At 45.0% G+C, this 24,057-nt stretch overlaps 1 long non-coding RNA gene across 2 annotated transcripts in view; it reads left to right on the plus strand.

Annotated features, from left to right (window-relative positions):
• The window catches only part of LOC144142280 (uncharacterized), a 102,520-nt gene that overhangs the window by 27,011 nt on the left and 51,452 nt on the right, over nt 1-24,057 (plus strand). For both annotated transcript variants that reach the window (XR_013316935.1, XR_013316934.1), the window contains exon 4: nt 2,078-2,173. This is a non-coding gene — a long non-coding RNA (uncharacterized LOC144142280). The remainder of the gene's footprint in view (nt 1-2,077; nt 2,174-24,057) is intronic.

The raw sequence follows: 24,057 nt of genomic DNA on the forward strand, positions 1-24,057 counted from the left end.
TAAGTGTAATAACACCACTAACCACACCGATGAAATTTTTATGCTGCTTAATGCAAACCTCAGATATGTGCAGGAGATTTTGTGAGTAACGCAATAGGTGTTGTTAAATATTAGTACCAGAAAAAATCACAAAACGATTAAGATGCTATTCCCCAATAACGTATGCCCATTATCCCCCCATTAAATGAAAGAATCGATTTCGTTAATTTTTACCTTCGCTTGGCAGTGGATCCTATTAGCCTGACTACGACGACGATGATGATGACGGTGATTAAGATGATTGTACGACCTTAGCAGTTCGCTTTGCCGCCGCTAGCCCTGTTGGCTGCACATCTTCACATCCAAATGCTGCTCATTGTGACAAAAGTATCCACATAACCTAGAGGTTTCGTTATTTCGCGTGTGGACCATGGAGGCGTGCTCTGCATAGAGTCACTGGAAACAGTAACCGAGGCATAGGCAGAATATCTGCTGATGGTTTTTCATAAGACGCCCTTCCTACCGTTCAGGGACGTGATCTACAAGAGAACAGTAAATCAGTGTTTCTTGGGTGAATTGGATGTGGGAAAGCACTTTTAGTTAAGGTTCGTAACATATTAGTTTTCGTCGACGTTACAATAGTCTCTTCTCGCACACAATGGCTCAAAATGGACGAAAAAACGAAGCAGTAATTTTGCGTCTCACCATGTGAACCTTGATGGAGGCAAGCTGCAGAGGAAGTGCGCACAAACCAAGCATTGAGTATTTATAGCTGCGTTTCTCTACATTTTTTACTCTATGAGGGGTGCCTAATCATTCAAATCTCTTAAGACCTATCTGTGAGTAAATCTTGCGGTGCCATTGAAATTTCCTAAATTATGCAGACGTTCGGTCTGTCTGGCAGCAGCAGCATCACGTTTGTGAAGTAGGGGCGCAACAAAACGGTAGTTTGTTCACTTCTCGCAGCAATTACAGCGAAACGCCCGCATAGCGGCGCAAACGGAGATGTACTAGTATGTCTCGTTCATTGCATGGTTGTTCATTGAGTTTTCTGTATGGCGGGCGCAAGCTCTCCATAAAACGCACTCGTGTATAAATATCACTCATAACGTCTTTCCCCATCCAGGCAAGGGGCCGTTAGATCACTGTGAAAGCGCGCCGATGATAACTTGAGGGTCGTGCTAAAAGGCCTCTCTGTAGCCTTATGCTCCGCACCACTGGTATCCCGTGCAGTCCTCAAAAGCTGCCTCGCAAAAAGTAAAAAAAGCAAGCCAGTTTTTTGCAGTCGCCTGAGTGACTTCGCACCAGTGAACACAACTTTGAGCCTTCAACCCATTCTGGGAGTGCGATAACGAAGTTACGCTCGTCGGCCGTTTTTTTGAATCTATGGAAAAAATAGGGCCTTCCATGAAAGAGTAATAAGCATCGGAAATATCCCTTGACCATATAAAATTGCTGCCTCTGGACAGGTTCTTAAACATAAGGTATACAATCAAACTATATGTTTATTATGCTAACAAATTAGCCGAATTCTTCAAGGTAGAAAGAAAACCCAAATAAAATTACATGTTTATACTTTCCCCGCTAATCTCAGAGCAAGTGTTTCAACCAAAACAGTGCTGTGGGAAGTTTCTAACATTATTCTTATTCGCCGTCAAGCAAGTAATATTGGAATAAATAATTATTTATGTAAAAGGCTAAAATGGTATTTTAGGGTCTCTGGAAGAACCATACGCATAACGCCGGTTTGTTTTTTGCGGTGATTGAAGTTTTACAAATCATACCTTGTGTATAATAAACACTTGACCAAAGTTATATTTTGTACCTAAATATTCAGGTCCTATTTTGTCTGACACAAAGAAACTGTCAAAAAGACTAAATTTGTCGGGAACCAAGTTGTATAAGATTAGTTTTTTATTAATCTTTTTGCCAATGGGTGAGTGCTGAACGAGAAAAATAATGGAACAACTTGAAACTGTGTTCATGATGTGTCTGAAGTGTTTTTTCTAGTCAAAAGAAAATCTACTTTGCTTTGCGGCCTCATTTTCGGTGATTTTTAAACTAAAGGTACAAACATGTGGCATTTTCTTGTCTGCAGTCTACGACACGTATGTCCGCATGGATATTCTCCTTTATTCATCTCCCAAAAACATATGCGGTGTATTTTACTCCATCTGGTGGCCCTCCATTGAGTGTAAGTGATTTTACCGAAAATGTAGTTATTTTTGCTTAGTTTTTTTGTGATTATGCCATGCCGCTTAGGAAACAATTTTTATGAAGTTCTTGTTTAGTTTTTCTGTAATTCTACTATGCCGCTTAGGAAACCATTTTTGATAAACTTCTAACAAGGAAACGTACTTGTGTTTCATAAAAAAACGTATCCCCGCTCATAGGATGGCAAAGCTGTAGAATTTCCAAGTTGAAAAACTTCTGCAATAATATTTTTTGCCAAAATACAATGTTTTCGTATCCTATAAACACGCCAAGTAACAATCAAAATGCACAAAAGCAGCACAAGCACTACTTTTGCGCTAATTACTAATTTTCTTGTAAGATATGCCTATATTGTGAAAAGCCGGAATAAAAGCGATTTCTGCTTATAAAGATAAAACTTTGAGATCAGAATCACAAATATGTAAGACAAGCAGATGAAGTATCAAATATCAGAAAAAAGAACTGCATAAACGATAGCCCTGGTGAAGCCAAACATTTTCAGTTGAGGATGGGACGCAAAGTAACAGATGGTGTTATGCCACAAGTAAATTTTTGCATGATATTTCCTCTTAGTTATCGTTAATTTCACTTATAACTTCTGAGTAAATCTTAGCGTCAATACGAAAATATAAAAACGACAACTAAAACACTTTTAAGATAAACATTGTAGAGGTGCACGTTGTACCACTTGGTCTTCCATGTTATTATACTAATTGTTCTTGATTCATCCGTGTAAAACAAGAAAGTAACAAGAAAGTGGGAAAGGATAAACAAAATCGGAGAATGTCGTTATAAAATGCTCCATAAAAAGCTTTATACAGGTTTAAGAAGAGAAATGTATCACAGAGTTCTGAAGAAAGTTTCATCGGGGTTAGTAGGAGTAGTTATGCTTGACTAAACAGTCATTGTAATTCATTGTACAAATATAAGTGTTATCTCGCCGGGACCCTGTCTGAAGAATTTTTGGGCTGTTAACTTTTCTGGAAAAATATTACCTGTGCTTCCTGCAGGCAGTGCTGGCCGGTCTCTGAAAATTTCAATCTGAGCTCCCCGTTCAGGTGGTTGAAAATATAATGGTCACATATCGGAAGGCTACAGAAAAGGAACTAGATCACCGGAAAAGTCAGATAACGAAGAGAATAGTCACACGGAGAACTTAAGCGACGGTGTTTCTTCGTAGAGATTTTTGGCAGAAAATGGCAGAGTGAACCAAATTGTTTGTCTATTTAATTCATTCAAAATCAGTCTCACCTCAAGTGCCCTTGAAGGATAGGACCAAGATATTCAAAATAAACAAATGAACCTAATGTCCGAACATCATTCCAGGCACATATTTTGGCTTGTATAGGGCGAGTAATAATGGCAAACCCGATGGCTCACTTTTTCTTACTTCTAACTGTTCTTAAATTATTACGTGCTTTAGCGGCGCTCACATAATTTCTTGCAGATGTGTCCAGGCAGGTGGCAAAGACAGTTCAACAGCTCGGCTGGAACATTCGGCGGTGCATTTAAACCTTAACAAGCTCACCATTTTTACCAGGGCGGTTGATCCTCATGGCGTAATGGACCAATCTAACCAAAACCATTCGTGGTAAAATCTGGCGAATGCGCGGACACTTCTCTCTGGTAGCTTAGTTATGTGCAGAAGCATTAGGCTGTCAAAAAACCGGAAAAGGGAGGGCTCTTTATGGGGAGAAAATGCGACCACCATATAAATGCAGTGCCATTAGAGTTTGTGTAAACACGCAAGTCTGCTTGCGTGCTATGTGTCTCGCAACGTCGCAATATACATCATCTTCCTCAACAGTCGAATATGTCCACTGCAGGACGGCGTTCTCTTGATCAACATCCAACCGCTCCTGTCTCCCGCCGCCGAGGCAATGCTTTGCCCTAGAATCCTCACATTTTATAACTGCATCGGGTAATTGACCTGCCCCTTCTAGACCTATTTCTCTGTTTGCACTGTGTCACCCTCGTTAACTACTGGTTTTCCTTTTGCCCATGGCCTGCACAGGACCGTTTTTTTTAGAATTTAAACTATGCATCGACTGTAGTTTGCTCTCTCATTCGGAAATCTTGTTTCTTCCCCCTTAGGCTAGCTCCTATCATCCTTTTTTTTCACTGCTGGTTTAGGCGACCAATGTTCCTCTCAAGTTTTTTTATTGATACGCTAAATTTTCGCTCGACACACTATCACTGTGAGAACAAATCAAATGGGTTGAATGCTCTCCACCTCAGTTATAGAAATAGCGGGTGTTTCATTATTTTTGAGAGCGTTTGCCGAGTGCATCCCGTCATATATCTGTTCTTCGGTGGTCCTTTTCTTGCGGTCGGGATGAGTGGGGAATATAGGTACCTGACCAAGGTAGTTATATTCTGGCACTTAACGTAGCGTTTCGTTCTGTATAGTGAAAAGGGCGTGTTCTAAATAGTCTTGTTGTTTAAGTGTGATGTTTATATTCATTTTGGGCCCCACGCAGCTTATAGTTATTTGCGAATATTTATATTTGTTGAAGCAAAACCATGTTGTTCGGCAACATTAACCGGCACAAGTACTCTCCTTTTACCCGTAGTTTTCCCAATTCAGTTTCCTGAATACCCAGTTCCTGCAACCCCGGCCGAGGAGTGAACCACTTTGTCGAGAGACTCAGTGTTAATTGAGGTGCCCTCAATCTGAGGCGCAGTTATCGGGTGTGTAGACTTTCTTTTTCCTTCAAATGAAGCAACTCTCTCTCTATCACCCTGTCGTCTTCCATTGCGGAAAATGAATTTGCACCTTGGCTGTGAAATATTATTGTGCCGGTGCATCTTTTATACATGTCGTCTAAGCATCCTATGTAGATCTCTTCTGTTGATGTTCTTTCAATGCTTTCAGCAATCCTTAGGGGCTCACTCAATCAAAATCTCTTTCGCAGTCTGTGCATACCATCCAAAGACGTTTCTTATACTTTGACAATTTTCTGTCACTTGGTTGACGGTTTGTATTCTATCCATTCTTTAGTATCTATTTCTTAACACAGCCGCCTCGCTGGGATTATGCGAATCTAGGCGGTTAATTGTTCAGGTAAATTGTTGGTGAAGAAACTTTGAAACAAAAAACATCGTGCTTTGCCTGTAATAAAAATGTGGAACCTTGACAAACAAACTATGAATTTTAACTCAATTTTAACTCAAAATAATCGCACATAGGTAAAAAAATTCAGCTATATTTTCAGAGAAACTTTCCTGAAGTCGTGAAATGATGTGAGGTCAGGGAAGCAATCATAGCTCCGCCTTGATTGCACAACATGTCGGCATAGAGTGGGCTCCTATTGGTCCAGGTAGAACTACAACCTTGGCGCCGTGGTGAAATTCTCCCGCCATTGAACAGGAATTATCTCACGTATGATTCGACAGATTAACATGACCAAAAGCCTGCAAACAATACGGAGGAGTTGCACGTGCATTTTAAACATTGTTTAAAAAAAATATTTGTAAACAGTTTATGCTGTTTCGTATTAGTTTGATGATGATTTTTCAATATTTAGGGCGCAAGGCCAACTAAGGGCAAAGAGTGCCAAACAAAAGATATTTCATGAAATTTCCATGGATGTAAAGATAAACAATGTCAGTAAAAATACACAACGTGAAACACAACGTAATGAAGATGACTGGTGTGAAAAGCCAGGTTGTGACGATGCATGATAAGAAATGAGATGTAGAAATTTTGTCTCGGTAAGATTCTCAAGAAAGGGTTTGATTGCAAACATGGGCTCGTGAGCTAAAATGTATGGCCGATTTTTTGGAATAGGTCGTGTGCATAGGTATGGGAAACGTATGAGTCATGTTGTTTCAAGTGGCTTGCTTGAAGGAGTATGTAGATTACGCATAGGCCCTCTCCACTCCCGCTGCACATAGGGCTTAGGGTTCCAGTATGTGGGTGGGTGTGTGTTGTATACATGTGGCCTGTCCTAACCTGACCCCAATAACCCTATTTTTGTCATTTGGATGAAGGAGAAGTAACACGGCATAGTGCAAACCTGCTGTGGTGGTATAAAATCAATGCTAGATGACTTGAAGGTATCTAAAAATGAGACATTTAGTGAAGCCGACTTTTATCTCACTCTTTTGTTAGAAGGGAACAGAAATGGATGGTAGTTTTGTTTTAAAAAAAGCCTAGATTTGGATGTATCCAAAAAACCAGGCTAAAATGGTAGTTTGTCGATAGATGAGATTTTACAAGCATATAAAAGATCAACATAAGTTTGTTGGTATTCTAGGCACGCTTTGCACCGGGCTTGTGCGAAATCACCACACGAGAGCCGAAGCCCCAAGCTCAGCACTGGATTGAGCATTATTAGTTTTGTTTTTGTGCCCGACCCTTAGACAACACTTCCGCAATTCAAACGAGACCCTACCAAAGAAGCGCTCTAAAGGGCAGCAGGAGTTGTTTATCGGCACCGTGTGGTTGGTGAGATAGGACTTTAAGAACATGCCCCCGCACGAGGCACCTTGAGTATTCATGGTGAAGGTTTTGGCGACACCACGGACCCCGAGCCCCCAACATAAACTGTAACCTACCGTGGTGATGAGTTTAAACGTGAAGGGTAGAAGCCTAAAACGGTGGCCGTCGGAGCCCAGGTCAAGCTCCGGCGGATGGGCTCCCTGTCTGTCTACCAGGCAGGGAGCTCCGGGACCTCTCAGGCTATCAGGGTAAGGTTTGAGAAGAAAGTACCCCCGTCCCCTGGTTCTATTACATGTCATATGGTAAATCGTAAACCCCCCCCCCAAACATGATCGGACCTTGAAAAGGGTCCGCACCGAAGAATCTTTTCCACGTCTTCCTGCCATCAACTCACCGAAACCTGACAACTACCCACGTTTTTTGATAGTTGAATCGGTTGACAAATCCAAGCCTCTTTCCTCACAATCTGTATTCTTTCTATCCAAGTTTCTTGAATCTACCCTAGGCAACACACACAATGCTAAAAAAATAAGAACTCGCGAGGTCCTAGTTGAGGTTACCTCACACAAGCAAGCCACAACTCTCATGAGCCAAACCCGCATGGCAGACCTGGATATCAGAGTCACACCCCACCGCAGTCTCAACAGCTCCCAGGGTGTGATATCTGAGCCAGACCTCCTAACCCGGAAAAAGACCGATCCGCTCGAAGGCCTAAAAGATCAAGGCGTGACAGCAGTAAGGCGCATCGTCATTAGGAGAGATAACAAAGATATAGCCACCAAACATCTGATTCTGACTTTCGACTGCTGCACACTGCCCGAGCATATCAACGCAGGTTTCATCCGTTGTTCTGTCCGGCCATACATCCCGAACCCGCGGCGCTGTTTCAAGTGCCAGAGGTTCTGGCATGGTACCAACTCCTGTCGTGGCAGAACAACATGTGCCAAATGTGGCCAGCATGATCATCTCTCCGACAACTGCACTGCAACCAACCTTACCTGCCCGAATTGCCAGGGTCCACATGCAGCATACTCTCGCGCCTGTGAAAAGTTTCAACTAGCGAAGAAAATCATTAAGATCAAGGTAACTGAAACCATCATCTTCCGCGAGGCGCGAAAGAGGTTCGCCTCTTTTCCCCTGGAGAGGTACGCCGACGCAGCTCGCCGGGGGGCGGAGCGGCGTCTGGTTTCGGCGGGGACCCAGTACCGCGAGTCGGATTTGGTCCCGGCCCCGCCCCCCCCCCCCTGGGTGGCCTCTGGCAGCCCAACCCGCCTCCGCACCGCTCGCTGAGCCAGCAGCCGTTGTGGTGGCAACCTCTTCCGTCGGGACCGGTGCCGCTCCCGTCCCTGCCTCCCCATCGTCCAGTGCGTTGGAGGGTGCCATGGACACCACAGGCCCCGGACCGGCTCCCACCGCCACCGCAGCGCCCGTGCCACTTCTGGTGCCCCCAACACCCGCGGCGGTGGCGGCTCAAACGAAGGGCCCCCGAAGGGGGGCCAAGTCCGGGGGGCCCGGTTCCACGGGCACACCCAGGACATCGAACGACGAGATGCACGTCGTGCCGTTCTTGCCTGCAACGCAGCGCAAGGAGCGGCCTCTGTCGTCCAAGCCTACAGATAGGCCGCCCAAAAAGCCCAATTCAAGAGTCACAGCCTCGAAAGACGACACATAAACATACACACTCCAGTAGCTCTCACACTAAATATTGGGAAGAGAAAATATTGTTCAATGGAACTGCAGAGGCCTTATGAATAATCTTGACGACGTGTATGAGATTCTGCATGCCAATCAGCCTAGTGTAATGTGTGTTCAGGAAACACAATTGAATTCTAAACACACAAATGTCTTGAATAGTTACCTGGTATACAGGAAAGACAGGGATGGCTGCACACACTCTTCTGGCAGTGTGGCCATAATCGTCCAGAAATCCTTAGCATGCCACCCTGTCACTTTAAACACTATCCTTGAGGCTTTAGCAATACGCTTAATAGTATTTAATAGGTTGATAACCGTATGCTCCATATACATTCCTCCTGATGTTACACTTTTGAGCTCTGACTTCGAGGCGCTGGTTGACCAGCTGCCCGAACCGTACATTCTAACAGGCGACCTTAATGCTCACAATTCTCTTTGGGGCTCTTCTCGTACGGATGCCCGGGGTCGCCTGATAGAGAGGTTTCTTACATCCTCTGGAGCATGCCTTTTCAAGAATAAACAGCCTACATACCATAACATAGGTCACAACACATACTCATGTCTTGACTTGGCTATTGGCTCCGCAGTTCTCTTTCCTCTTCTCGAGTGGGGTGTGGGAACTGGCCCATATGGCGGTGACCACTTCCCCACCTCACTTACACTCACTTACATAGGTAACGGCCCAAGCAGTTCATCTTCCCGCAATAGGTTCAATGAAGCACGAGCTAACTGGAATACATTTACAGAGACATCCAAACTACACCAGACATCCATAGGACACCTACACGTTGAAGAAGCTACCCAACTCCTCATGGCGCACATCCTCGACGCCACCGAAAAGTCCATTCCCCACGCCTCTGGTGCCCCGCGCAACCAGCGGAGGCCGTGGTGGAATGAGGACTGTAGGCGGGCGCGAGAGGCCCAGAACAAGGCGTGGGGTATCCTGCGTCGGTACCCCACGTCGGGAAACCTCCTCTTGTTCAAACGGGCCAAGGCATTAGGAAAACGTGTGCGCCGTGAGGCAAAACGAGAGAGTTGGCGTACATTCATAACATCAATAAACTCCTACACAGACACACAGGAAGTATGGACACGTATACGCAAACTCAAAGGACAACAGACACACAGCCTGCCCCTGGTCAGTACAACAGGGGACACTCTGGAAGACCAGGCTGACACACACGCACAACACTTCCAACACGTGTCAAGTGCAGCACACTACACGAACACTTTCCTGATACATAAAGCCTCTTGTGAAAAGAAGTCCTTACACGACAACAAGAAGTCACAGACTTCTTACAACTCCCTGTTTTCACTACATGAGCTTAGGGCTGCTCTGAGCACGTGTAAACCCTCAGCTCCAGGACCAGACAACATCACATACACAATGATACAACACCTGCACGCAGACACTCTTCTAACACTCTTACACATATATAACAAGATTTGGCTTTCGGGCCAAATTCCAAACTCTTGGAAGGAGGCTATAGTTGTAGCTTTCCTGAAGTAGGGAAAGGACCCGTCGTCCCCCTCAAGTTACCGTCCTATTGCCTTGACGAGCTGCCTGTGCAAGCTCTTCGAGAAGATGATTAATCGCAGGCTCGTGTACTTCCTTGAGTACAACGGTCTTCTCGAGAGCTGCCAGGCAGGCTTTAGGGTGTGGCGATCGACGAACGATCAACTGGTCGCTCTTGACTCGTACATCAAGGATGCCGACCTCAGGTCATTCGGTGTTTCGGGTAATATGTTGAACACACTGTTAGGTATTTGTCGGAGAGAACGTTCAGAGTAAGAGTTGGTTGTGCACTTTCAAAGGTTCACGTCCAAGAAAATGGCGTGCCGCAAGGTGGCGTGTTGAGTTGCACTCTCTTTATCGTAAAGATGAACTCTCTTGGAAAGGCACTGCAACCAACAATCTCTTATTATATGTATGTAGACGACGTGCAAATATCTTTGAAGTCGTGTAATATGTCTAATATGCGAACGTCAAGTCCAGCTTGGTGTCAAGAAGCTTGCCTGCTGGGCAGACAAGAATGGGTTTAAATTGAATCCTGCAAAAAGCTCCTGCGTTGTGTTCTCCAGGAAGCGCGGGGTCCATCCGGACTCAGACATTACTCTGAATGGCGGGTCGCTTCCTGTGAACAACGAGCACAAGTTCTTAGGTGTTGTGTTTGACCAGAAACTCACATTCATTACACACATCAAGAAACTTAAACATAAATGTCTGAAAACAATGAATATACTTAAGGTTCTCTCCAATCAATCGTATGGTTCCGACAAAGAACTCCTACTACGGCTCTATACTGCTTTGGTTGGGTCTCGTTTAGACTATGGCAGTGTGGTATATGGGTCGGCGACTAAAACAGCGTTGCGAATGCTTGACCCAGTGCTACACTTGGGACTACGGCTTGTGTCGGGTGCTTTTCGCACTAGTCCTGTCGAGAGTCTGTATGCCGAGTGTAATAAGTGGAGCCTTGAGAACCAACGGACGTACATGGACTTACTTTATGCTTTTAAAATTTCATCTCTGAATAACCATCCTATTTATCTTATCTCTAACGACACATCCACATCTGTGCCTTTTGTAAATCGCCCATCCGTTCCTCTCCCCTTTTCACTTAGAGTGAGAGAACGAGCCTCGGATCTGAGCGCTTCGTTTTTAGATGTGTGCAGATCATCCTTTTCAGACATTTTACCACCTTGGAAAGTTCGTCCTGTGTCCTCCGACCTTTCGTTTATGAAACTTGACCAAAATCGGGTACCGCGAGCTGCAATACTGCAGCAATTTCTGTCTCTGCAGTTTAAATACCCACTTGCAGAATTTTACAGTGACGCGTCTAAAACCTCGACTATGGTCTCCTGCGCTGCTCGTGGTCCGAATTTCAGTGCAGCCAGAACCATGAGCGTCCACACAACATTTTTTTCAGCAGAATCATATGGGATTTTACTGATTGTGCGACACATACTTGAAATCAAATTCCGAAGTCTATCATTTACACAGATTCCTTGAGTGTTGTTCGCGCACTGTCATCGCATACACCCCCAAAAAACCACATAGTAATCTTTTATTCAACACTATTATGTCCGTGTATGCACAAAAGCATGAGCTGCTCCTCTGCTGGGTCCCAGGACACGCAACATCGCTGGGAACGAGTTGGCAGACGAGAGGGCCGCTGCTGATGCACTCAGGAACACTGTAGACATTACAACGATACCCTACACAGACCTCAAGCCACACATAAGACACCACCTGCACAGCACATGGCAAACGCACTGGGGTGAACAGACAGACAACAAACTACATGTAATAAAGCCACACTTGGGACGGTACAGAGCTGACTCACACAACAGACACACGGAAGTCGCCTTGGGTAGGCTGCGGATAGTGCACACTCATGCAACGCACTCGTATCTGCTGACTGGGATCTTCTAGACCCCAGTGCAGCAGGTGCGGAGAGGCCCTATCCGTGGTGCACATACTAATCACATGAAAAGCACTTCACACAACACGACGAAAACACTTCAGAGAACTATACAGACAACATATCCGACTACATTCATCGCTGTTTATAGGTGACGATGCCGTAGCTTCCGTGAAACGTGTGTTTGAGTAGTTATCAGAAGTAAAGTTTTTAAACCTCATTTTCTATCACGCATAATCAAATCTGGCCCTATACACCAGCCATCACCATTGCCGTTAGTTGATTTTATTGTTGTTTTGGCTTTAGTAGCCACTATTTTATTTTAGATACTTTTGTTTGGCGCTCTTTGCCCCAGCTGGCCTTGCGTCAAAAAACTCTAACCATCATCATCATCATTAAGCAAATTCTTTGTTTTTAGACATTTTTGTTTGAGTTGTTTGATGTAGGAGATATCTGTGAGTTTTTCGTCCATCACCACACCCCAAAACTTGTGTTCCCTTTGAACCAGATTGGGTCACCATTGAGTTTATTTCAGGAACGGGCCTTACTCCCCGTCTCCTTGAGAATGCGGCACAGGTAGTTTTCGCAGGATTAAGCTTGAAACCATTTTCTTCTGTCCAGCGAGAACGTTTACAGAAAGCTGGACTTTACGTTGACATATGAATATGTTAAAAATTTAAAAGAAAATTGCACGTAATCCACATCACTAAATAGGAAACGATGGACGCAATGTTCTTCGCAGAGAATTCAGCTTCACAATAAATAACGTGCAGCTCAAAACTGCACCTTGAGCACGCCATTTTCTTGAATACGAACTTTTGAAAGTGCCGACCCGCCTCTGACACAGAGCGTTCGTTTGGACAGGCAACTTTCAAGAATGTTCAATATGTTACCTGTTACACCATAGGACTTTAGATCTGCAAGAATGCCGTAACGCCATGGCGCATCACACAATTTTTACATCTCCAAAATATGGTCATGCAGTACGGTTGGTTCATAAAGGCATCTTTAACGTAGGATGCTAATGGAACAAGTTGATCATTCGTCGATAGCGTTTCCCGGAAGCCTGCCCTGGCAACTTTCTCTATCGAGAGAGAGAGAGAGAGAGAGAGACGGGAAACTTTATTGTCTAAGCAGCGCTAGTCCGGGACATCGTGTCAGAGTCTCTTCATTAAGAGAAGGATTGTCTGTAGAAGTCCCAGGGGTACGCACTAACCAGAAGGCATTGCGCCACCAGAAATATTCGCGTCGATTCGACATCTGCGCCAGGACCCGGGTTGAAGCAATCTTCCCAGGAAGCGATGCGGGAACGCCGGTGTGGTGGTAGGTCTGGCGGATGGAACTTCCAGTAAAGGTTTGGTACTGATGGGTAGGAAGGGCTGTTAGTTGAAGGGCACGTGGGAGGCGTGATGATACCTTGTATGTAGTGGATACAGGATGGAGTGATAAGACAGGAGGTTTCGGGTTTCCGGACCACAAATGTGGCTTCGTGGGAGATGGTGAGGTGGGGGACCGGAAAACACTGTCAGCTTGCGCGTAGCGCCCAGAGGTGCTGTCGGCGTGCCTGGTGTTGTGAAATCTATTTAGTGCCAGGATGGTACACATGTGGCCACAACATGGACGAAACCGGGGAGAGTACCAGCGTTATCTTGTGGGAAGGATGGGAACAAAGGGCGCAGTTGAGGGTGTCAGAGGTGAGACGGTGTGTGGTGTAACGATAAATAACGAGTAGACCTCCTGCAAGTCACTAAGCACAAACATTGCGGTGGCAGGAGGCTCTACTTTCACAGCCTACGAGAAGACCATTGTATTCAATAATGCAGATAAGCCTCCGGTTGATTATCTTCTCGAAAAGCTTGCACAGGCAGCTTGTCAGGTAAATTGGCGTATAGCTTGTGGAAGAAGAGTCTTTCCCTTTTTTAAGAAAAGCCAAAACTGTGGCCTCCCTTCTAAAATATGTAAGATCCCCGATATCCATATTCGGCTGTACAGGTGTAAGAGTGTTTCAAGAGTGTGTACATGAAGTGTTCCATATTAGTGTATGCAATGTTGTCTGCCACTGCAGCTGAAGGATTACAAGTCGCAAGAGTAATCTTCAGATTATAGAGTGTAAATTGCGAATTGTATGCAGACTTTAATGTGTTCTTGTCACGTCCTGGCGTCTTTTCTGCAGATGCTTTGTGTTGCATGAAAGTGTTTGCGTAGTGTGCAGAACAAACCACGTGTAGGAAGTGTTGTGCAAGTGTGTTAGCCTGGGCTTCCAATGTGTTCCCGCTAGTGCTAACTAAGGGCAGGATACGTGTGTGCTGTCCTTTGAATTTACGTAGTTGTATATACCTTGTGGCTGCCTGTGTATGAGTTCATAAATGTGTCAAAGGAACGCCAGCTCTCCCTTCTTTGCCTAACGGCGAACACACTTGCCTAAGGCCTTTGCTCTATTGAAAGGAATAAGTTTGAAAGTTGTGACGTATCTACGGGGGATACCCCACGTCTTGTTCTGGGCCTCCCACCCAGGCCTGGGGTCGTTACTTCATAGGGCCTCCTTGGGTGGCGCGAGGCAAAGGAGGCCTGGGGAATTGACTTTTTGCGCCACGACGAACTTTGTAGCCTTCTCTACAGGTGTGGTATGTATGTGTAGTGTACTTGAGATGTGTCTGTGAATGTTTTCCAGGTTACTCTTGCTTCGATAAAGTTTCAATGGGTAGGTGAACGGTTAAAGCCTTTATCTATGTATGTTAGTGATGTAGGGAATTCGTCACAAACATATGGGTTAGTGCCGACATCCCACTCAAGCGACAGAAAGAGTACTGGAGAGCCAATAGCCAAGTCAAGGTGTAAAGCAGTGTTGTGTCCTATGTTATGGTATGTAGGCTTCTTTTTGTTAAATAGGGATGCTCCTGAAGATGTTAGTGAATTTGCGGTTAGGTGACATCGTGCATCCGTGCGGATATAGCCCCAAAGATAGTTGTGTGCATTGTGGTAGCCTATAAGAATGAAAAGTTCCGGTAGCTGATCTACAAGGTCCTCGAAATCGGAACTTGAAAGCTGAAAATCAAGAGGGATGTCAATGGAGTGCTGTAACTAGCCAATTGAAAGTTATGGTTCAAAGGCAACAGCCACAAACAAAGTCTGTAATTGGATAGGGTGACATGCGAATTATTTTTGTGCAATGATGGCCACACAGCCTGACATGTACCAGCACCATCACTGTTCTTGCTAAATACCATGTAGTTATTCAATACATTTGTGTGTTTAGAGCTTAAAAGTGTTTCTTGTAGACACAGTGCTCTTGGCTGATTGGAATGAAATATCTCGGTAACATCATCAACATTTTTAAGAAGGTCTCTGCAGTTACACTCGTTGATATTTTTTCTTCAGATTACCTACATTTAAGAGGCTGTATTCATGTGTTCATGCTTTGTCTTTCGGGGCTTGTATTCTGGGAGCGGGTTTTTTGGGGCTTTTCTGTTGCTTTGGACACCGCAGCCCGTACCTTGCTCTGCGATGCAGTCAGGAACGGTCCGACGTCCATTTCCTCATCGGATGTCCGGGGGGTGTCCGGCGGACTGAGCTTCCTGGACTTGGCAGCCTTTACGATTCCCTTGGTTGCAACCGCCACCCTCCTCGCAGGTGTCGGGAGTGGAGCGGGCGGGCCAGGCGATACGGCTTAGATGGGCGGTGCAGTGGGCCCTCCGGTGTCCATCTCCTCGGTGCCCTCCGGTGTCCCTAGGGCCAGTGGAGAGGAAGCTGTGACAGCGGCAGAGCTACCAGTGGCGATCGAAATTGCCACATTCGCTGTAGTCGCCCAAATCAGCGATTCCTCATAATTCTGCACTGCCGAAGGCAGTCGGACAAGAGACGGGGCCACCACCGCCCCTGCAGGGGTCTTAGAGGCAGCAGCAACCAGGTGACAGGACAGCAACACATCAGCAACAAGGCTGCAGTCTGTTGCCGTGCTGACCAAACGCCGCCCCACCCCAAGTGACCAGCGTCTGGGTACGAAGACGCCGAAAGCAGCTTCTGCTTTTGGCATTCCTGCAAAGCTGATGTTTATATTCTCTTTTAATGGATGCTTTCCTTCTTGGGTTGGAATGTTTTACATACACGCGAATGAGAACCGTGTGGTCCGCGGCAATTCGGGTATTTGAGAGCGGTGGTTTCACAATCTTCTCATGAGTGATCAATTTGGGAACATTTGTCACATATCAACCTTCCTCTGGATGATAGAGTTTCATGGCCATATTGTTACCACGTAAAGCAGCGCCTCGGATTTGGTACATATGGTCGTACATTTCAGCTAAAAAAACGCACTTCAACCATTTTCTGGTTGCATTGTGCGTTCAAACGTAAGGATTAGGTGCTTTGTCAGACCTTTTTTATTCGCCCTCCGGATTACGATTCGTTTCACTGGAGTTACTCTTTGAGGGTGGAGCACCTTAAGAAGATACACCCTTTTCTCACACTAGATCTTTCTCTGATACGACTCCTTGCCAGGATTTGAGGGTGCAGTGTGGCGCCACAGTGACAGTCGAGTAAGCCAATGTGGTCTACTTCAATATGTTCTCACTGATTTTTCCTTTTTACTTCGGGCAGTACATCACCTGAGCTGCGTTTCCTGACATCAAAGCATGACCCAACAACAGACTCGAAACATTTCGCCGACAGAATGACATACGTCTTCGCAACAGGAATGATTTCTAGAATAAATGTCAGGAAACGTGTGGAAATGTTCTGATTTACCTTTAGGTAGTAGTCCGGTGCTGCCACTTCAGGGGGCCGATTATTAGAATGGGGGAATACAGAAAAAAACCATGCGATATTGAACAAGCCGGGGACGGGGGTACTTCTTTCGCTCGGTGCACCCTGATGCCGAAAAACGTCCCGGAGCTCCCTGCTAGGTAAACAGACTGGGATCCCATCCACCGGAGCTTCACCAAGGCTCTGACGGGCACCGTTTGTAGTTTCGGCCCTTCACCGTAAAACTTCTGGCAACAGTAGATTACAGAATGAGTATCAGCGCTCGGAATCCGCGGTGTCCCCAATACCGTCAGCAAGATCACTGATGGTGCCCCGTGAGGGATTTCGCACTAGTGTACAGCTTATCGGTACCGTGCCAATGTTGCCTTTCTGATATGACGACATATATGACCGAAAGCTTAAAATGAACGTTAGCTACCGGAACACGTTTACTGATGGAACGTCGAGAAGCCAGAAATTAAAATAAACACGAATTTTTCTCTTGAAGCGTGGTATAACCAGCAAGAAGCAGTGATACAAGGCGTCGCCGAGTGTTACCAACCCAATGTTGGACCGCATTCATTTAAAATGAACAATAAGGTTAAAGTTGTTTCCTCAACTCTGTTTTTTCACCTGTGGGCAACTGCGTAAACTTTCGACTGTGACTTAGACATTACAGCTATGGGTAGAATAAAATTCTTAAAAACAAACTAGAATGCTGCTCTGCAAGTACGGAGCTGATTTTTTCCACAGTTTTTAACGGCGCGCACATTTTACTCACGTGGTGAAGCGGCCAAAGCGTCCGAATTAGATCCGTGCGGGCCCGGCGGCCGCAAGTTTGACTCGTTCAGTGGGGCAGCGGTTATTATAATTTTTTTCTTTAGCGGCTCTGTGCCGATTGATAGGAAAAGAATATTTCCAAAGATAAATTTTTATAATCACGTCCACTTGATCATGCAAACTGAGTAAACACACCTTGTAGGTTATAGTTCTACTAGATCTGCTGACACAAGTCAAGCTGGTGTGTACTACAGGGGCATTGATTGAAAGCTCTTTACGGCAAGTAATAAAGGATGCATCACTTTTAACGTATGGAATTTCCAGCTCGAAATAGTAACATATACACAGCGCGTTTAATTCTAGAATGTTCACCACATAAAGTCACTGTAAGGTGCTCTGCCCTCCGACGATACCGCATGATCGCTTTTGATGTGCCTGAAAAGAGCACCATCAAAGGCGTTTCCTAATTTTCTGAGGCACCCGCCACGGTGGCTCAGTGGCTAAGGCGTTGCGCTGCTGAGCACGAGGTCGCGGGTTCGATTCCCGGCTGCGGCGGCCGCTTTTCTGATGGAGGCGAAAAGCAAAAACGCCCGTGTGTACGAGATTTCGGCGCACGATAAAGATCCCCAGGTGGTCAAAATTAATCCGGAGCCCTCCACTACGGCGCGCCTCATCGCCTGCGTTGCGTCGGCGCGTTAAACCCCACAATCAATCAATTTTCCGAGGCAATGCACCACTGAAAATATTTTGCATTGTGTTTTGAAAAGGTTGATTAAGGATATAAAACAAGGCAAACGCAGATTCATTTTCTCTTCGCGCCCCTTTTACAATTATTTTGGTAAATATATTATATACAGCTGAGAGAATACTTATCAGGCTGAGGTTCTTAAGGTTTTTGGTGTCTCCTGTTCTGTGAATCAGAATATCAGACTTATGATGGTGTTTCTTCAGCCTATGCCCCTTAAAAGTTTTAAGCGTTTTGAAAACAGCGTATCAAGCTTTCCCAGCACAACCCCCCCCCGTCCCCCCATCTCTAAAAAATATCCACGGTGATCTCGCTGTCACCGGCGGATTTAACAATTTTTTGCCCATGAGAGCCTTTGAACTTCTTCTTTGGGTATTAGTTGGACTTCTCGAGCTATGCATCGTGTAATATATGTTATGCCAACATACATTTCCTACCTGATGATATAAATGAACGAACGCTTAAAATAGGATTTGTACCAGAACGCGTTGATCGACGTAATTTTGAGTAGTCTGAAATAAAATCAACTGGTCGTTTACGGTTGCACAGTTACATAACGAGTAAGAAGCACCAATTGATGTGGCGTCGATTCTTAAGAACACACACTTCAACTGCCTTCCTGCAACAAACATTGTGGTTTGCGTTGTTTTACCGTTTCGATTTGCTCACATACAGATAATTACGTTTTCATGGTTAAAGCTACTTTTAGATAATAATTTATGGAAACAAACCACAACGGTGCTCTGCACGTACGGAGCGGCTTTTTGCCGCAGTTTTCAACCGTGGGCGCTTTTTACTTGTGTGGGCAAGCGGGAAAAGACCCCACTCCCATGAACGCTGGCCCTGCTACCGCAAGTTTGAATCACTCGCGGCGGCAACGTTAATAAAGGGGTCATAGCCTTTTTCCGGCTACCTGAACGGGAAAACTTTGGTCTGTCGGTCTACCCTTAGATTAGGCGAGCCGGCCAACGTGAAACACGAGCTGCGCAATATGTTTATATTCCGGCAGCCATGTCTAAACGTCTAAGTCCGGTGGCAATTTCAAACTTCTCAACATTTTTGAGCAAAAAACAAAAATAGAACCAAATATTACGGAAATATGATGCATAAAATAATACATAAGGGTTGTTTCTGTGTTCTATTATAAAAAAAATGTATGTATGCTTGAGTTTGGGAAAGCAAAGAAAATACTAAATCCACTGCAAAACAAAAATTCACTTTGCCGCCGGCGCCACAATGGCTTCTGGCGGACTTTTAAGATACAAAACGGCCGTCGTTACGAAGGGTTCTACGTTTTGCTTTAAACGCCCGTAGAGTATAACAGCCTGGTTCTATAACCGCTTCGATTCACGCGCGTCTCCGCCGCACGGCAGCGCTGGTATTTAGGCACCCAGGCTGGAGCATTCGAACGCGGTAAGTGTAACTTGACTTGAGCAATGCTCAAGCGTGTCTACCTTAGGGGGAGGGCGACGGGCGAGGAAGAATATGAGAGGTGAGCAGGAAAGCTAAGGGAGCCATTTACTTGGCCAATGTCGGCGAAACACTATCTTCTTTTTTCTATATTTGCATGAAAAGGAGCAGATACACGGCCAATTTTTTTAAGACGATAGTCTTTGTTGTACTACTTGAACACGAATGCTTGGCCACAGGGAAACATAATCGGCACAAAATGGTTATATACCCACCGCCAAATCTGAATTTTAAGTCCCGTGGCAATGTTGATGATTACCAACATTGTTGAATAAGCACGAAGCATTAGGCACATATCAGGCAAAATATCAATCAATAACTGTTGTTTCCGGTGTTCTTTTATTAAACAAATCATTGATGCTCAAATTCAACAAGACACCCTGAGCAGAAAAAAACTAGCTTCTTCGCCTGTTGTCACCCGCGCCATTATAGCTGCTAGCGGAATTTTAAGAAATCACATGAAAGCAGTAACGAAAAGTTCCGTGGAACAGTACAATGTGGTTCAATAAACGTGGTTTTGGGTGCCTCGATTAAAACGCGTCGTCGCCGTACGGCAGCGTCTGTAGCGATGCACCTGGCCTGGAGCAATGGAAGGCGGTAAATTTATATTGGCTTGAGCATGCATCTAGCGTGTAAATCTTGGGAGCAGGGTTCGCACAGGTCCTTGAAAACCTTGAAAACCCTTGAATTTAGAACTGTCAATTTCAAGGCCTGGAAAGTCCTGGAATTTTTAAAGGGTCCTTGAAAACCCTTGATTTTCCTGGAGAGAACCAATGGCGCTGTCATTTCTCAAGAATTTGAAGTGTTTGTCGTGGATTTTAGGTGTTAAAAATGTACAGAAACATTGTAACAATCAAGTTTTAGTGCATTGCGTGAAATTAAGAGTTTGGTGGATTGTCATTATTACGAGGCAACATTGAGAGCAGCACTCCTCAATAGAATCCATGTCACGATACAATCCAGTGAAAGCTGGCTTCTCTTCTTTATCTTGCATTGCCCATCTAGTCTGTGGACGGCCGCTCATTGCCTGTTTGCTGTGCCTCATACGCTCCATCTGCGTTTGCTCTTACGTGCAAATGGTGGACATGTACATAGTTTGTCTTACCTTGCAACAACACTTGCTGATTTAATTTCAGCAGATACTCTTGCTGACAAAGCAGAAGATGCAGGCAACATTAATGGAGTTTTGAAATCGAACAGCCTCAGCAAAACACTAAGAAAAAAAGGAAGACCTCTAAATACCAACTGTGAAATAAAAAATAAAGCTGGGGGAGCATTCACGAACTTGTTAGCGCCTATCTAAATGTGTACTAATGTGCTTAGGTATTGGGCAATAAGAAAATTTTGCATTGTGTTGAAAAAAGTTATAAATAATCCCAGATAAAACATTGGATGGGGGCCTTGAAAATGTGTTTTCTGGTCCTTGAAAGTCCTTGAAAACCCTTGAATTTTTGCTTTTGAAGCCCGTACGAACCCTGGGGAGGAGCTTGACGACAGAGGAACAGCATAGGAGGTGAGCGGGAAAAAGAACGGAGGCAGAGGCTCAAAAAGACTATTGTATTTTATTTCGTCGATATTTGCAACGAAAGGAGCACATACGAGGGCAATTTTTTTTGCCTGAACGCTTTCAGCCTATTGAAAAGAAAAAGGTTATCACGAATCCAATGCGGTGAAATAACATGAACGTCAGCAGGAAAACAATGTGGAAACAGCCCGTAGTTCTGAGTTCTGTTACAGTTGTTGAAACACCACTGAAGCCATTGCAATGGCAGTCAGATGGATAAGAAAACTGTTTACATCAACTAATAAAGTATGCATTACTAATATATATTGGGATTCCAGGTTCAGCAAGTAATATACACGAGGAGTATTTAACTCTAGATTGTCGTTTACGTAAAGCCGCTGCTAGGTGCTTTGCCGACAGACGATGTAGCATGAACACTTGTGATACACCTCAAAACCGCAAAATCAAACGCAAAGAACCACAGAAAATATTTCGGATTGATGCTCTTAAAAGGCTACCAAAGCAGATATAATAAAGCAAAGCCAATATTATTTTATCTGCACGACCGACCCCTTTAAGAAATACTTTGCTAAAATCTTGTGTACAACTAGCTGTACCCTGATGAGTCGGCGGTTACTGAGGTGTTTGGTGGCGCCCTTTTTTGTGCACCCTAATTGATTATTAATGTAAGTTTTGTTTTTATTATCAATATATTATTATTATTCTGTTCTAGGCCCTCTTTTCATTTCTTTATTTGTCAATGATGTTTCCGTTGCTATACGGCATTCTTCTTTTTACTTTATGCTGATGACATCAAGATTTTCAGAGAAGTTTCGTGCCTTAGCGACTGCGGGCATTTGCAAAGAGACGTGGTTGCATTTACACTGTGGTGTAAAGAGAACGAACCGATAGTGAATGCAGCGAAAACCAAAGTGTTGTCGTACATGCGTAAAACAGGCTGCCTGCTTTATCACTACTCAGTTCATGATGTTACTTTACCTCGAATCTCGACGACAACTGATGTTGGCCTGCTCTTTCATAACCAGCTGACTTTAACACCGCATGATAGATCCATCAAACAGCGAGCTCTCCGCCGCTTGGGCATAATCTGCCGGATGTCTAGAGAATTCCGTAGTGCAAAGTCCTTCCTGAAACTGTACTCCACTGTCTGTCGTCCCGTGCTGGAATAAGCCTCGGTTGTCTGAAATAGCGCATGCAAATCTAACAGCGGGGCCATTGATAAAGTGCAGAATAAGCTGCTGGCCATACTTAGACATCGCTTCCCTCGCCAGTATCACCGTCTTGACTCCGGATCACGGTACTTGCAAGTGCTGCCTGATCTAAAGGCTAGGCGCGATACAGCTGACCTCTTATTTCTTTTTAAGCTCATACATGGACAAATTAGCAGTGCGGAACTTTTTTCTGAGCTCCAACTAACAGTGCCTCTTAAAATCACAAGAAAATGTCATCCTTTTCGTACTCTCAGCTCCTGTAACCAACATTGCCCCCTGTTCAGGCTGCAGAGCACGTGTACCTTCTACTCTGCAGCCGTAGTTATTTTTAACAGCTCCCTCAATCAGTTCAGTTCAGACACTTGCAGAATTTTCATTCGCTAATAAGCTCCCACCTATTCTCTTACATGGAACTATATGGAATATTTCTTTGCTCGTAATCCTGAACGGATCTTGTACTGATTATAGTAACTTTTATTTACCTGCTTGCCTAACTATATGAATAGTATGCTATTTAAATGACTTTTTTGTTGTTTTCCGTTTTGTGGATTGCTGTTATAACGTTCCACGATTATCTGTAGTGTGCAGTTGTTCTGTTTCATCTGTACGATGTAATTACGAATTCTGTTGTATCCTGTCAGTTTTGTTTGTGTTCATTGCATGTAGTGTATACGCAATCTACGTATTGTAGTGGTTTGTGCGGTATACTTTGTATTATACATTGTAAAAGATTTTATTTTACTGTTTTATTTTATACGTTGCCAAAGTGTTCTTTCTTTTCAATTTTCCCTTTTTGTTCACTTGTATCCATCTTTGTGCCAGCAACAAGGCCTCACGGCTGTTCCTGGGCACAATAAATATACATGATTGATTGATTATTTTTATTATTATTATTATTATTATTATTATTATTATTATTATTCCGGACGAGGAACTTCAGCGTTTGATCTCCGATGAGCAGCCGTTCGTGTGCAATCTGTGTGTGGCTACGGCGTCACCCGCTAGGCCTAGCAACCCCGGTGACCAAGCCAGCGAAGACGGTGAGCCAGCGAACATCCCGGCCAAACGAGTGGCGTCCCCTTTCGGAGCAAGCTTCAACCCTTCGGCGGACCTACGCGCAGAGGTAGCTGCGTTGAAGAATCTCCTGCCCGAAGCCTGCGCCAGCCTCTCTTTTCTCTGGATGTTGTCACCGAGCTGCGCTAGGAGTACCGGCTTCTGCGACGGGACAATGTGGCTGGCCTTGCCCATCGGGCTGCAATCGTCGCTTCCCTGCGTGAGGAGGTTCGCTTCCTGTGAGGGGAGCTCGCGCGTCCCCCGCATTCTCCGCCTGCTTCCCCGAAGCCTGCTAATCCTTTCATGCTGCCGGTGACGTAACCGCAGTCTCGTATTGCTACGAGGTCGTCGTTCGCCGAAGCCGCCGCCGTTGCAGCTGGTGAAGGTGCCCCCTTCCTGTCCTCTACCACCGCTTCGCCGTTCGTTGACCGCCCTAGCAGTCAACCTGCTACGACCTTGAGCACTTTGGTTTCGCCTTCGGTCCACCCGCTGCCCCCACCTCCTAGTTCCGACACTGCGTTTAATGTCCGCCGAAGAACTTGCAGAAGAAAAGGAGCCCTCCGCGCGTGGGTGCGTCGGAAGCTTCTCAGTTGATTCTGGAACACCAACTACCGAGCTCCAGGGCCATCTTTGTTTCAAAACTGTCGGCTAACACCACAACTGCTCAGCTGTTGGCCCACTTGTCAACTGTGCAAGTTACGCCATTGTAGTCCAAACGCCTTAGGACCAAGTACGACTGTTATTCTTCTTTTTGCGTAACTGTTAACGAGGAGTGTTTTAGG

Source organism: Haemaphysalis longicornis, unplaced genomic scaffold (assembly GCF_048455015.1).
Source record: "Haemaphysalis longicornis isolate Haplotype H1 unplaced genomic scaffold, Haemaphysalis longicornis Haplotype H1 scaffold_6, whole genome shotgun sequence".
In the NCBI taxonomy this organism is placed as follows: domain Eukaryota; kingdom Metazoa; phylum Arthropoda; class Arachnida; order Ixodida; family Ixodidae; genus Haemaphysalis; species Haemaphysalis longicornis.